The 13,094-nt window shown below is 35.6% G+C and overlaps 1 protein-coding gene across 1 annotated transcript in view; it reads left to right on the forward strand.

Moving 5' to 3' along the window:
- The window catches only part of LOC131077971 (probable protein phosphatase 2C 78), an 85,901-nt gene that overhangs the window by 49,273 nt on the left and 23,534 nt on the right, over positions 1-13,094 (forward strand). The window lies entirely within an intron of this gene.

Raw genomic sequence — 13,094 nt, forward strand, 5'->3', positions numbered from 1 at the left:
GTTACATTCTCATGTAAAACAATTTTCTTGGATTGAAGGCAATATCATGTTTAAAGTGAAACATATGAAAGAATTAGTAGTGTTATACTGGGATCCTTCTATGAAAGATGTGTTGTTCCTTACGGGATGAATGGGGTTGAGGGTTTTCGGGAGGTGCGTGAAGGAAACATTAAAGTTGTCGTGTTTAATATGGCCCTTTTTGGAAGCATTTCCCATCCACTAGCCATCCCTTTTCCTAAAAGGGGCTTTTGGCTTTTAGCGTCTCCCATAAAATTCAAATTAAAAGATTGTTCAATATTGCCCTTTTTGTTAGTATTTTCAGGCTCTTTTTCAAGGAAAGAATAGATCTAGTTAAGCATACAAGAGACTTTGGAGAAAGAATAGCTTCTTTTTTATGATATTTTACTTCCCACTAGGCTCTCTTGAGTGTAGTGGTATTGAAAGACACCAAAGGCAAATTATGATGGTGGATGATATTGGGATTGCTCTACTATTCTTTTGACCTTGGCTTGGCTTGCATGGTTCTAGTATTGTTAGTGGTTTGTGTATGTTATACTAATTGTCTAATCGGGATTTCATATAGTTACTCCAAGTTTATTGTGTTCTTTTTCTGTTCTTTTAAATGGCTTTAAATCTGAGCAATCTACTAGCTGATGCTGGTTTTGCTGGTTTGAACATGAAGGATAACAAAGCTTGTGTCCTCATGAGGTTTAGCTAGATGGTGTCCTTGGAATGTGCATAGCTCTTTGTTGGTTTCATCCGTTGGATCTGAGACTTTATGGTTTTAGGAAGAAGCTCTTTGGGTCCTAGTTTGGGTTGAGTTTCTTGGTTTATCCTTTCCTTGTTGGCCTTTCATAAACCATATTGCTGCCTCTTTAGGTAATGATATCTATGTTGAGCTGAATAAGTTAGAGAGTTATTTACATTGTTCAACAGGGATGTGGTGCCCCCCTCCCTTGCCCTTTGGGACAGGAATGTTCTCCCATCATCCCTCCATTGCCACGACCACCATCGCCTTTGAAATGTCTTTGGGATGTTATTGTTTGAGAGGGGATGTTTTTGGGGCATCACTTCCAAATGGGGATGTCTAGGGTACTCCCAGGTGTCCCTCAAATAAAAAACAAAACACACAAGCGCTCCTTGTAGAAAATCACTTAAAAAGTTTTTTTTTTTAAATTAAAAAAAAATCTTGATTCTAGTGCTTGTAGCCCTAACCCTAATGGCTAATGGACCCCACCCACACCCCCAAGGCCTCACAAAAACTTAGAGAAGACATTTCTGCTTCATTCCAAATCACAACAGAAGCTGATTGAATGAAGCTAGAAACTGGAAGTAGAGGCATCAAGCCAAGAGTGAGAAAATTGCAAGAGAGAGAGAGAGTATTAGGAGAGGGAAAATGAGATCAGCAAGAAGACATAGAAGCTTGTGGTTGTACATAGTGCTTTGCATATCATTGACAACAACCATACTTACACACAAGGAGAGTCTAGCAGCTTGATGAGATGTAGAGCTAGAGGAGCCAACATAGGTTGATGATGATGCTTGAACTTGTGGAGTCCAACAGTTCTAGTGATGGGGAGTTTGGCAAGAACTTTGGGGATGATTAGAAGCATTAGGCCATTAGTCATTGACTCATTTGTATATTGAACATTGTAATATTATCATTATGAAAATTTGAATATAATTATAATGAAAACTTTGAATTCAACATTTTCATTATTAATGTACAATGCAACCTATTTACTAACTAGTAGTAGTAGTTTACTGGGTATGCCAAAGCTTCATTTTTAATTCTTGTTCCTTATAAATCTTTTTATAACTAATTTTCAAGTCCCATATGTATTTGCGCCACCCCCTTGGTCACCATTTCCAAACTTAAACCCTTGATGCCCCCTGTACCTAAAATGTGTACCCTTGTCCCTCTGTTAGGAAACTCCATGGAAGCTTATTTATCGTAAACTACTAAACACTTGTTATAGGTGCAGGTCCTTTGAACACAAAATCAAATATTGTCCCTTGGTAACATGAAGAGCCAAGCTTGGTCCTAAACCGACAAGTGATACACCTCAAAAAAAGGAGAATGGACTACACTTAGAAACCACAAGAATACTCCAATCAATGGGACAAAAAATTCATGTTCTAATGGTGGGTCTCAACAAAGGAATGTTGATCCTTTAGTTTCAAAGCCTCTTCACAAGGCGAACGAGATTCTTTGTTGCACTAAGCTTTTGAGATGGGGATAGGGGGACATGTTTTTTGGGAGGACACTTTGTAGAGGATAACTGTTAAAAAATAGGGGAAATTTCAAATATTCATATGATAAGGTATTCATCTATACACTATAGAACCTTTTTACATAACAATAAAGCTAAATTGAGAACTCAGGCGAGAGTGACAAGTAAACACACTAGTTAACAAAATTTCATTGCTTTCATTGTCAAGGTGGATCAACACACAAATTAACAGAAAATCATTGCTTTCATTATCAACGTGCAATGTACATATATATTCATTTATATTTTTACCAGTTTATATAACTAGATAACTTCTGGGTCTACCTAGGCAACCACCTTGTTAGAACAATTTACATTTTTCATTTTCTATTTTCTACGTGTATATCTTCCACATTTTGTGAGATTTAACTGCATCAAGAATATTCATATGGAAAGGTTAAAACATAGTAGTAAAACATGTGCATTGGTAGCAGCTCTACTTGTGCTTTTAAGGTGACTTCTATCTGTTTGGTTGATCTTCTTTCCTTACAACCAACTTAGCAGGTACTTGCTCTTTATTTAAGAGAAAATAATAAAAAGGTGGCTTTCCTTTTTCTTTAACAGGTCATCAAGAGTATAAACTGCAGGTTCAGGTTCAGGGTTCATGAAGGAATCAAAACTTTTTATACCAAAATTGTTTAATTATTATGATTTTTGGAATGTTGGGTTGTAGCCGTCCTTGGCATGGTTAGGGGATGTCTAGGTGTCCTTGAGACATTTTGGGAATGGCTTTTGGCATTTCTGATTTCTTTTTGTTGTTGTACTAGGGATTATTCCTATTTTTTTGAGTTTAGGGGATGGTGGGGGGAGGTTTCCTACCTGTCCCTGTACCCCTGAAATGTTTTTGGTGGGGGGTGGGGTCAAAAAACATAGGGGCCATGTACATAGAGATTATTGTCTTCTAGCACCCTAGGGAATTCTCCAAATAGGAGTAAAGCATGGTTTATCAGAAGACTGCTTGTTGCTAGTGTTTATCTTCTCAAATAGAAATTTGAGCTTCTTATCTTTTTGCCTCTCCTCAAGAAATTTCAAGGTGCTCTCATAGCCCAGCTCAGAGCTTGGAGCACGGGGAATATGTTTTAGACATACAGAGGAATTTCATGCTAGCTATGTAATGTCTTGAACTTTTTATTTTTTATTTTTACAATTTTATAATGAAAATGCATGAAAGCCTGTCACTTATTGATCACCAAGATCTCAAGTTGGGCGAGGTGAGAGCTTACGATGATTGGGATGCTTACTAACTTCTTGATGCCAAGTTGCGCAACTGTACAATGCATGTAACAGCCGAAAATGGTATTCATATGCTATTGTCGTGGTGGCATAACCTTCCAAACTGACAGTACCAAAATCAAATACAATACGATAAATATTTCTGGCAATGAACCCCGTGAAAAATTACATAACAAAATAATAAGGCATTGATGTTGAATCACTTACAAATTCTAATTAATTATTGCTGGCACTCTTCTGAAAATATATCTTAATCAGTATTCCTTGAACGGCTGGAAGAGCTTAATTAGAATCATAGAACTTCCAGATGTATTGACAGTTTTCTTCTTCTTTTGAAAGCTGCTCTTTAGGAGTGTGAAAGTAGAGAAGAAATTATGTGGAGGCAAAAATCTAGAATTTAGTGGTTAAAAGAAGGTGATAAAAGTTCAGCTTTCTTTCACAAATCTTTTCTGCCTAGACGAGTTCATATCTACATCAACACTCTTACTATGCAAGATGGGAAGAAGGAATACTCTCTAGAAGGTATGCAGCAAATTGCCTAGCAATTAAACAGTCCAGTTACAAAAAGTGATTTGTAGGTAGTGGTGTTCAATATGAAGAAAGGTAAAACTCCAGGACCAGATGAATTTCTGATTGAATTCTATCAAACATTTTGGGATATTATTAAAGGGAAGTTCGTTAAAGTGGTAGAAGAGGTAAGGATAGCAAAAAACAACGCTAAAACAAATCAAGAAAACCTTTATAGCTCTTATTCCAAAAGCTATTGAAGTGGAGGACATTTAAAGTTTTAGACCTATAACTTTATGCAATGTTTTGTAAAAAATAGTCACCAAAGTTATAGCAGGTAGGCTGAAACCTCTTCTTCACAAGATTGTTTCTCTAAAACAAGGTGGTTCTGTCTTAGGTCATCAAATTCATGATGAGATTGTGGTAGCCTAAGAGGCCCTACACTCCATGGATATGCAAAAATCTTCTTCTATGTTTATTTGGTTGGATTTGTCAATTTTTTGCTCAGTTTGGTTTCTTTGAGGATTGGATTGCATGGGTTAGAGCCTGTTTGTCTTCAATTTCCTTTTGAGTCTTGGTTAATGGTACTCTCCCATAGCTTTTCTTGGCTTCTAAGGGGATTCATCAAGGTGATCCTTTGTCCCCCTTTCTTTTCATCATCTTGGCAAAGTGCCTTGGTAGATTGGCAACTAAGGCTTGTCAAAAAAATTCATTGGTTTTAGATTGGCCAAAGGAGCTCGTCCTCGTACCCATCATTAGTTTGTGAATGATTCTATGCCCATAGGTAAAGCTACTTGCTTGGAAGCCCAACAATTGTAGTAACTTCTTCAATTTTTTTCTAAAGCTACTAGTCTGTTGGTTAATCATGTCAAATCTAGCATCATTTTCTTTCACTTCTCTAGTAGATTGGAGGATCAAATTCTCAACATCTTCCAATTTGAAAGAGGATCTCTTTTGCTTCAATATCTAGGGATCCCTCTTGCAGCTAAACAACTTAAAGCTTAGAATTGGTTTATCAACAAAGTAGGGATGAAATTGTAGTAGTGGACTAACAAATGGCTTTCATTGAGGGAACCAATGACATTGGTTAAGGCAGTCCTTCAACCCTTGCCTATATATCTTTCCTCTATCCTAAATATTCCAAGTTGAAACTTGAAACAATTGGATTCCCTTTGCCAAAAATTCATGTGGAGTGGTTTGCAAGAAAAAGAAAGTGGTCCCATGTTAAATGGGAAGCTCTTTGTCAACCTAAGTAGGAAGGTGGCTTAGGTTGTAAATCGTCCACCAAGCACAATAAAGCTTTGGCATCTAAACTTTATTGGAGAATGCTTATAGTCCCTTCTAAATTTTGGGTTGCTAATATTCAAGCTAAGCATTTATAGAATAACACCTTGAAGATTATCATTAGGTTGTCTCTTCCCTCAAAGGGATCACCCATTCTTGCAGTTTAAAAGTGGGGGAAGCTCTAATAAAATAGCACTTATTTTGGATTGCCCATAATGGTCAGAGTGCCAACTTCTGGATTGATTCTTGGGATGGACATCCACCTATCATTACTTAGTTCCCAAAATTGAAGACTACCATGGATGATTTGCATGAAATAGGATAGATCAACATTGTTCACTTGTCACACACTACTCATCATTGGGAGATTGCGCAAAGTTGGATTCCCTCTTTGGAATAGCCAATCAACGTGGGGCAAGCACAATAGTCTCAGATTGATACAATTCTCTTGGGTCGTCCTCTTTAAACTTCCTCAAGGTTTGATTCCCTTGCTTGGGGAAACAACTCTAATAGGTGAATATACAATATATTCAGACCATGTAGCTCTAAGCAAGAACACTTGCCACTCGTTGAAGAATGTCTTCAAACTCATGTTAGCCTTCTATTTGGCTCAAGGCGAGTTACTTTGTGTGGTCGGTGCTAAAGGGAAGAGTCTTAACTAGGGATAGGCTAATGAAATGCGACTTTTATGGCCCCTTTCGCTATGTTTTATGTTTGGACAATGAGGAAACCATTACACATTCTTTTTTTCACTGTCCTGGGGTGGTTCCCTTATGGAAGTCTGTATTTAAACTATTCAATCTTCCATGGGTCAGCATTCAGTCTTTGAACAGTTGATTCAAGCATGGTAGAACAATCTGCCTCAAGGTCACAATTTCTTCCCTGCGTTGTGGTTTGTCATTGCCCTTATGCTTTGGAACCATTTGGAAGGAGAGAAATAGCAGAGTTTTCTAACAAGATATCAGAGATATTAATTATGTTTGGGAGAAGATCAAAATGAATGTAGCTGAATCTATTGAGCATAAGATTTGTCTACCTCAAATTCTTACTCCGAAATGGGAGAATTTATGTAAACAACTCTCTTTGCAACCCGAAACTTCAACAATGCTTTCTTTTCAACTGAAAAAGAAATATAAGCTGGAGAGACCTTGGATAGCTCTTCCTTTAGGGTATGGTAAGTTGAATAAGGATGGCGCTTTAAGGGGCAATCCAGAACAAGTCAATATGGGAGGTATTGGTAGATATTGAGATAAATGTCTAGCTGTCTTCTTTGCTGAAAAATTGGGACATATCACTAATAATTTTAGGAGAGATCAATGCCATTTATAAAGGGATGCAAGAGACTCTGAAAATTGGGTGGTAAAAGCTCCATATTGAATCTGATTCAAAGGTAATCATTAGCTTGCTATTTGATCCTTAGGGATTACATAGCCAAAATTGGCAAATAGCAAGAGGGATTACATAGCCAAAATTGGCAAATAGCAAGAGAGTTGGAGAAGATTCAAAGCTTGCAAGATAGGTTCCAGGAGGTTCAATTGAGTCATGCTCATAGAGAACGCAATATACTAGTGGATGGGCTAGCTAATTGGGCTCTTGACAACCACAACCTCATTTGTCGTAGTTCTCCCTATCATTGGTTGCCAACCAAGCTTCAAGAGGATCTGAGAAAGATTCTAGATTTTGATTTGTTCCAAATGAATTCTAATATGTATCCTTCTCTCTATTTTGCCTAGGGTTGGACTAATAGCTTCCAGTATTGGCATAGTCGAATATGTACACTTTGATTTCTATCTAATATATATGAGGTTCTTTATATATATATATATCTATATCTATATATATCAGTATGATCCATAGTTTAACAACTTGGACTTGGCAATAACATGTCTGACCCAAAATGTTTAAAAATTCAGGAGTTGGCTAAATATTAGGGAAAAAATCAGCAAATTTATCAAACATTAAAACATACGTTTTTTTCTTTTCGAAAACAGATAATACTGATGTTCTTCATATGCATATTAAAATTAGAGATATCATTGACCAAAAACAAGTCTTTAGACTTGCCAGGTCTCATACTTGTAGATGCCATTTTTTTTTCAACAATTGGAAAATTGAAATAAAGCCCAGGAAAAGACATATAGCAAGTAAAACATTAATCATCTATGTATTTCTTTTCATTGTGAATATGAATTTGTGATCTATCTATATTGAGGTGAGTATCATTGGTGAAACTAGTTGATGGGTCTTAGGGATGGGGGTATCAAGGGCGTAGATTTGGGGATGATAGTGGTACAGTGGCAGGTACTGATGGTGGTGCCATTGTCATACTTATATCACCTTGTTTTTTTGCAACGCAAGTAACTGCAATTTTTGAGATTCGGAAGTGATTTGGGATGAGACTTAGATGCCTATTTATAACTTGCAGGAATTTTGAAGCTTGAAACAGGAGTTGGAGTCTATGTAGTATGTAGTTGAAAAATCAAAAAGGGAAAATTCTTAAATCATGCCCTAAATTGATTCGAACAAATTGGAATTCAAATTTTGTCCTAAATTTGATCGCAAAAACAGCTCATAATCGCAGCATTTAAAAAATATGAAGTTTAAATGATGAAATTATGCCACATTTTATTAGTTTTATCTAGATGATTCAAACCCTAACTTGTGATTTTTTGATGGGTTCTTGTGATTTTTTTGCCAGGAATTGGTGATATGTTTTTGCAATAACTTGTGGCTGAGCTTTTCTTTGAGTCACTGGATGCCAATTTTGACTCACTATTACTTGTGAGTCCTACGAGTAATTGGAGAGTTTTTAATCTATGGTATGAGACCTTGGTAATAATAAGTGGCAAAGCTGAAAACAAATAAAAAATACCGGATCATAGTGTAGAAGCAACATAACCAATTAAATTGAGTCAAATAGATGAACAGATGGAAGTGGCAAGCTTGCGGCAAATGAACATGCACAACAGTTAGTTGTATGACAATTCACTAAGGACTGTTTGACAAGCTGAAAGCAATTAATAGGAGATAATAGTATTACCCAGCTTCAGTGAAGACACACACATGTATGATCCCCTCAAACGATAGTCCCAAACATTATTCCAAACTATATGGCCTGAAGTTGAACTAGTTGGCCAAAAAATGAACTTGAATAGTAGCCAATACAAAATCAATAACCTTTATGCTTGAATAGCTAGTATCAGAAATGGTATGGCCAAAAATTAGAATGGAATGGCCCACTAAAAGCCTCCAATAATGCAACGATCAGATTTGCTAAAGCAAATAACTCTCAAATTTTGTAGATCACTCATGAAACAATCAAAATCACAACAAAAACCTCAAAACTACACACCACACACCAAACCGACTGAAATTGGAAATTCCTCCACAAGTTTTCAACACATCAATAATCCTTGAATGGGGTTACTCACTGTAATATTCTTATTTGTTGTAACATGTTATAATTTTCATATACTATTAATTAATATCTTGTTTTATTTTTGTTTAACATCATAATTATTGTTTGATAAATTATAAATATTAACATCACTTTATAATCATTGTTTGATAAAATAGTAAAATCACTTTATAATGAATGTAAATGAAACCCGATGGAGAAAGGGGAATTGGACTTTTCTTTAATCACTTCATTTACTAATCGTTGCTGATGTCCTTATGAATTTGACCGATACATTGTCAAAATGCATGAGTAAGGGTCACGTGTGTGTCTCTCCCAAAAGATCGCAAAGGTTGGGGGGTTTAAATAAGCTGCGATCTCCCTTGGGAAAGCACAGGGAAAAACAAAAGAGGAAAAGAGCATACGGGTAAAGAGGAAAGGGACAACAGCAGGTATGAAATGATCAATAATGTGATCTGCTGCTAATACAACTTTAACATGGCTAATTCAATTAATATTTTGGATACAACTAATATCATTAATATAGCTCAATGTAATTAACACTAATAAATTAAATTAATATGGTTATTACAATTAATATAGCTAATACAAAGTATTCATGACAATTTAATAAATTAATACAGAGCATTCATACAAAGTTAATTCTATCAATAATATTAATACTGGTAATAATAGTGCAGTTGATACAATTTAAGAATGCAAAATAATTTTAATACAATATTTAATAAGACATGTTTTAGATAAGTGGTTAATATAATCTAATACAACACTTCTAAACAATACATTGCTAGTATAGCATGAATGATATAAGGTTGGTATTAAATACGATATAAGGAGGTTTATGGAATATATCATAATGAGGTTAATAAATTTCTGTTTAAACTTCTAAGGGGGAAGTGGGAGAGTTGTAAGAGGGGAACGGTGTATGAGCATCTTCCTAGATATGCCACCTCGAAGTGGGACAAGATGAGCCCATAGAGGCCAAAGGAGTACAAAGGGTACAATCTTTGGGTCTAGGGAAGATGGTTTCTAGGGCACCCTTTGCAATCTCTTCCTCCCTCCCTTCAGGGCACATTAATATAAGAAAATCAATCATAAGAAGTAGGAAAAGTGAGAAGATGGGGGATAACGGTTAGGGAGCACATCTCTAGGTAGACCACTCCATATGGATGGCATGGGCCACTTGGGGCCAAAGGGATGGTATATTGGCTTTGGGCCTAGGATGGAGTCTCAAGGACATCTCATCAAAGTTGCTTTCTCCCACTTCCTTATGGTTGAAACTCCCTAAGTCTAATACTTTATTATTAATTTGATTAATCAATGCAGATTTTTAGAAGATTCATCTAATATTTGCATAATGTAATATGGTTGTGATAGTCTCCTAACCTATGTGCAGGGATTACATCAAGGCAAAGTACTCACTAAACCTAATTGCTGTTTGGAAATTAAGCATAATAGTAGTTTTAGAATATTTCTAATTTGGGCACATTACACTCAAATGAATAGGAGGGTTTTCATCCCAAGTAGAAAGATGAACATAAGTTCAATCTCAAGAAATTGGTGTAATAATATAAATTAGACGCTTTCTTTCCCAAACCTTTCCTTTTATAATCTTTTTGAGGAAATATAATTATATTTTCTTTGTTATTTTAAACGTGTTTAGAAAAGCCTTCAAATAAACATTACTTTTTGACCCTTAGTCCAAGAAGTGACTCTTTATAGCTTTCTAATAATAAGACACAAGTTGCCTTTTTATAAATATAACATAATGTTACTTTGAGGACAACTTAAGTTAAATTATTAAATTATTTCTCCTACATCATCCCAATAGCCTACTGGAAATAAAATAATAGGCTAAGGGTCTTGTTGTGACCTATTTCACACATCGCCCCATTGCAAATGGGGAACCCTTTTTTTTTTGATTTGGTGTCGCAACTGCTAATCACCAATCTTTTTGCAAATTAAGAGTTAAGAGTTTTGAGGTCATCCTGAGCCAAATTGAGAAATCATGCCCGGAACCACTTGTGAGTGTTGTCAAAGTGTTAAGGTCTAAAGGACGAAAATCACAATTGCTTTGGGTTATTTTCGACAACCTGCTATTTTTAGAAATTTTTGCATTTTTTGCTTTTTTGAAAGTAACATCTGGGTTTTGTTCTTTGAACTATTTTATTACTACCCATTTTGTCGGAATTTGAAAATCTCGCCTCTAGATATAAAAAGCAGGGATTCGAAAATTTTGCTTTTTTCTGAGATTAGGATTTTGTTATTTAGGTCATTTTGATCTTGCCCATGTCTTCAGAGTTCAAAATTTTTGTGTCTAAGCATAAAAAGCAAGGGTTGGAAATTTTTGCTTTTTCCGAGATTAGGGTTTCAATCCTCATGTCTAATTATTCCTATCCATGTTCTCAGATTTTGAAAATTATTTCTTTAAGGGTAAAAAGTAGAATGCAAACCCTAATGAGGGTTTTTGTCCAGATGAACCAGCAAGGTATGAACGTGGCATGAACACTGTTGACCAAGTCAAAAGAAGGCAAGTGAAATGGCACATTAAAATTTCGCCCAGGTTGAAGAAATAAAAATGGCAGACAAGTTGAACAAGGTTCAAGGGTAGAATGGCAAATGATCAGTTAAAATGTGGAAGAAGTTTGAGTAGAATCAATTAAGAAATTGTCTAAGAAAAATTATCCAAGTGTTAAACTCCTGCCAAGGGTTAACTAATTCATGGCAAGGGTTACTTAACTCCTACCTAAGGGTAAGCTTATTCATGCACCAAAAATGTCTGACAATTTTCAAAGTGCACCTCATGTCCAAGAAAAATTGTCCGACAGATGGCAAACTCCTACCAAGGGTCAACTAACTCATGGCAAAGGTTAACAAACCCCTGCTCAAGGTTAAGCAAACAAGAAACTAAGGCGTAAAAATGGTTAAGTATATTCAATTATGTCCAACATTTTCAAAGTCCGCCTTAAAATTATGGCATGAAATAAAGATGGCAAAGATTCATCCAAGGCACAAACAAACATGTCAAGGAATTTTCAAAGCCCATCATACCTTCAAAATATGCCTAGGCAAAGGTAAATCATGGCATAAGGAAGATGTGCAAAATTCGCCAAAGCTTGAGAAAGAATGTAGGGCCCACTTAGGCGAAATTGAAGATGGCATAGAATAAAAATGATATAAATTTCCTAGTTGGCAATAAAAGATGACTTGGCAATAAAAGATGACATGGCATTCCAAGAGAATTAAAGATGGCAAATATGATGACTTGGCATTTAAACAATTAAAGTCAGAAAAAAAAAGAAAAGAAAAAAAAATTGTGACATGCCTTCCTCAAATTCGAATTTCTAGAAGGAGATTTAAAACAAATAAAACTTTCTAAAACATGATGGAAGCTTCTAAGGATAAAATTCTAACTTCTTAGGAGGATAAAACAATAAAACTTTCTAATTTTTGAGAATCTTCCAAGCTTCCTTCTAGAAGGCAAGGAGTCCAAATTTCCTAAAGATAGAATAAAATAATAAAACTTCTAGAAGCAACTCAAGAAGCTATAAAGACAAGGTTTTACCATCACTTCTCTTTGCCAAATTCAAGAAAATTGCTAAGAGTGATTAGAGTAAGCAGCTCAAAAAACTTAAAAGATTATCAGATTCATGCCAAAATCTGATCATATTATCAGATTAGTCTTGCAGAGATAAAGTAAATTCAAGGTAAAAATTCGAATTCTTTAGAGGAAGCAGCTCCAAAATCCAATTAGATTATCAAATTTTCAGAAGAATTTGGATGAGAAATAAAGCAAAACCAAGGGTTTGAAGGAAATAAGTTCAATATTTTCCTCAAATTCGCCATTGATAACAATTTGAAGGTGAAAATTCTACCTTGAACATCTCCAGAATAAGGAATAAAGCAGGTCCAAGGGTTTGAAAGGGACATTCAAAAGGTTCAAGTTCGCCATCACCAAGGTTTGCTGATAAAATTCTGAGTTCACCATTAATCATCCTTGAATGTACCTTGGGAGAAAGAATCCAAATCTGCACATTAACTCCTCAGAAATCTTTCAAATTTGCAAGCTGATACATGTCAATACATCATCCAAGTTCGCCAAAGTTGGAGCATAAGCCTATGCCCAAAATTCGCCAAGGATGAGCTAAAGTAAGCAGCTTCCAAACATGAAGAACATGGAGAAGCAATCAGAACATGATCAGAGACAGTAAAATTTGCCATGAAGATAAGAAACCAAGCATATCAAACTCAGAAGTTCACCATGTTCACAATAAATTCGCTTAAGGCATGAGAAAGATGTTTGTGTGAAAGCCAAGGAAACTCTGTGCAAATTCTGTCATGAACAACGATCAGGACAAGTAAATTGAATTCTCCAAGTT

This window comes from Cryptomeria japonica, chromosome 5 (assembly GCF_030272615.1).
Source record: "Cryptomeria japonica chromosome 5, Sugi_1.0, whole genome shotgun sequence".
Lineage (NCBI taxonomy): Eukaryota > Viridiplantae > Streptophyta > Pinopsida > Cupressales > Cupressaceae > Cryptomeria > Cryptomeria japonica.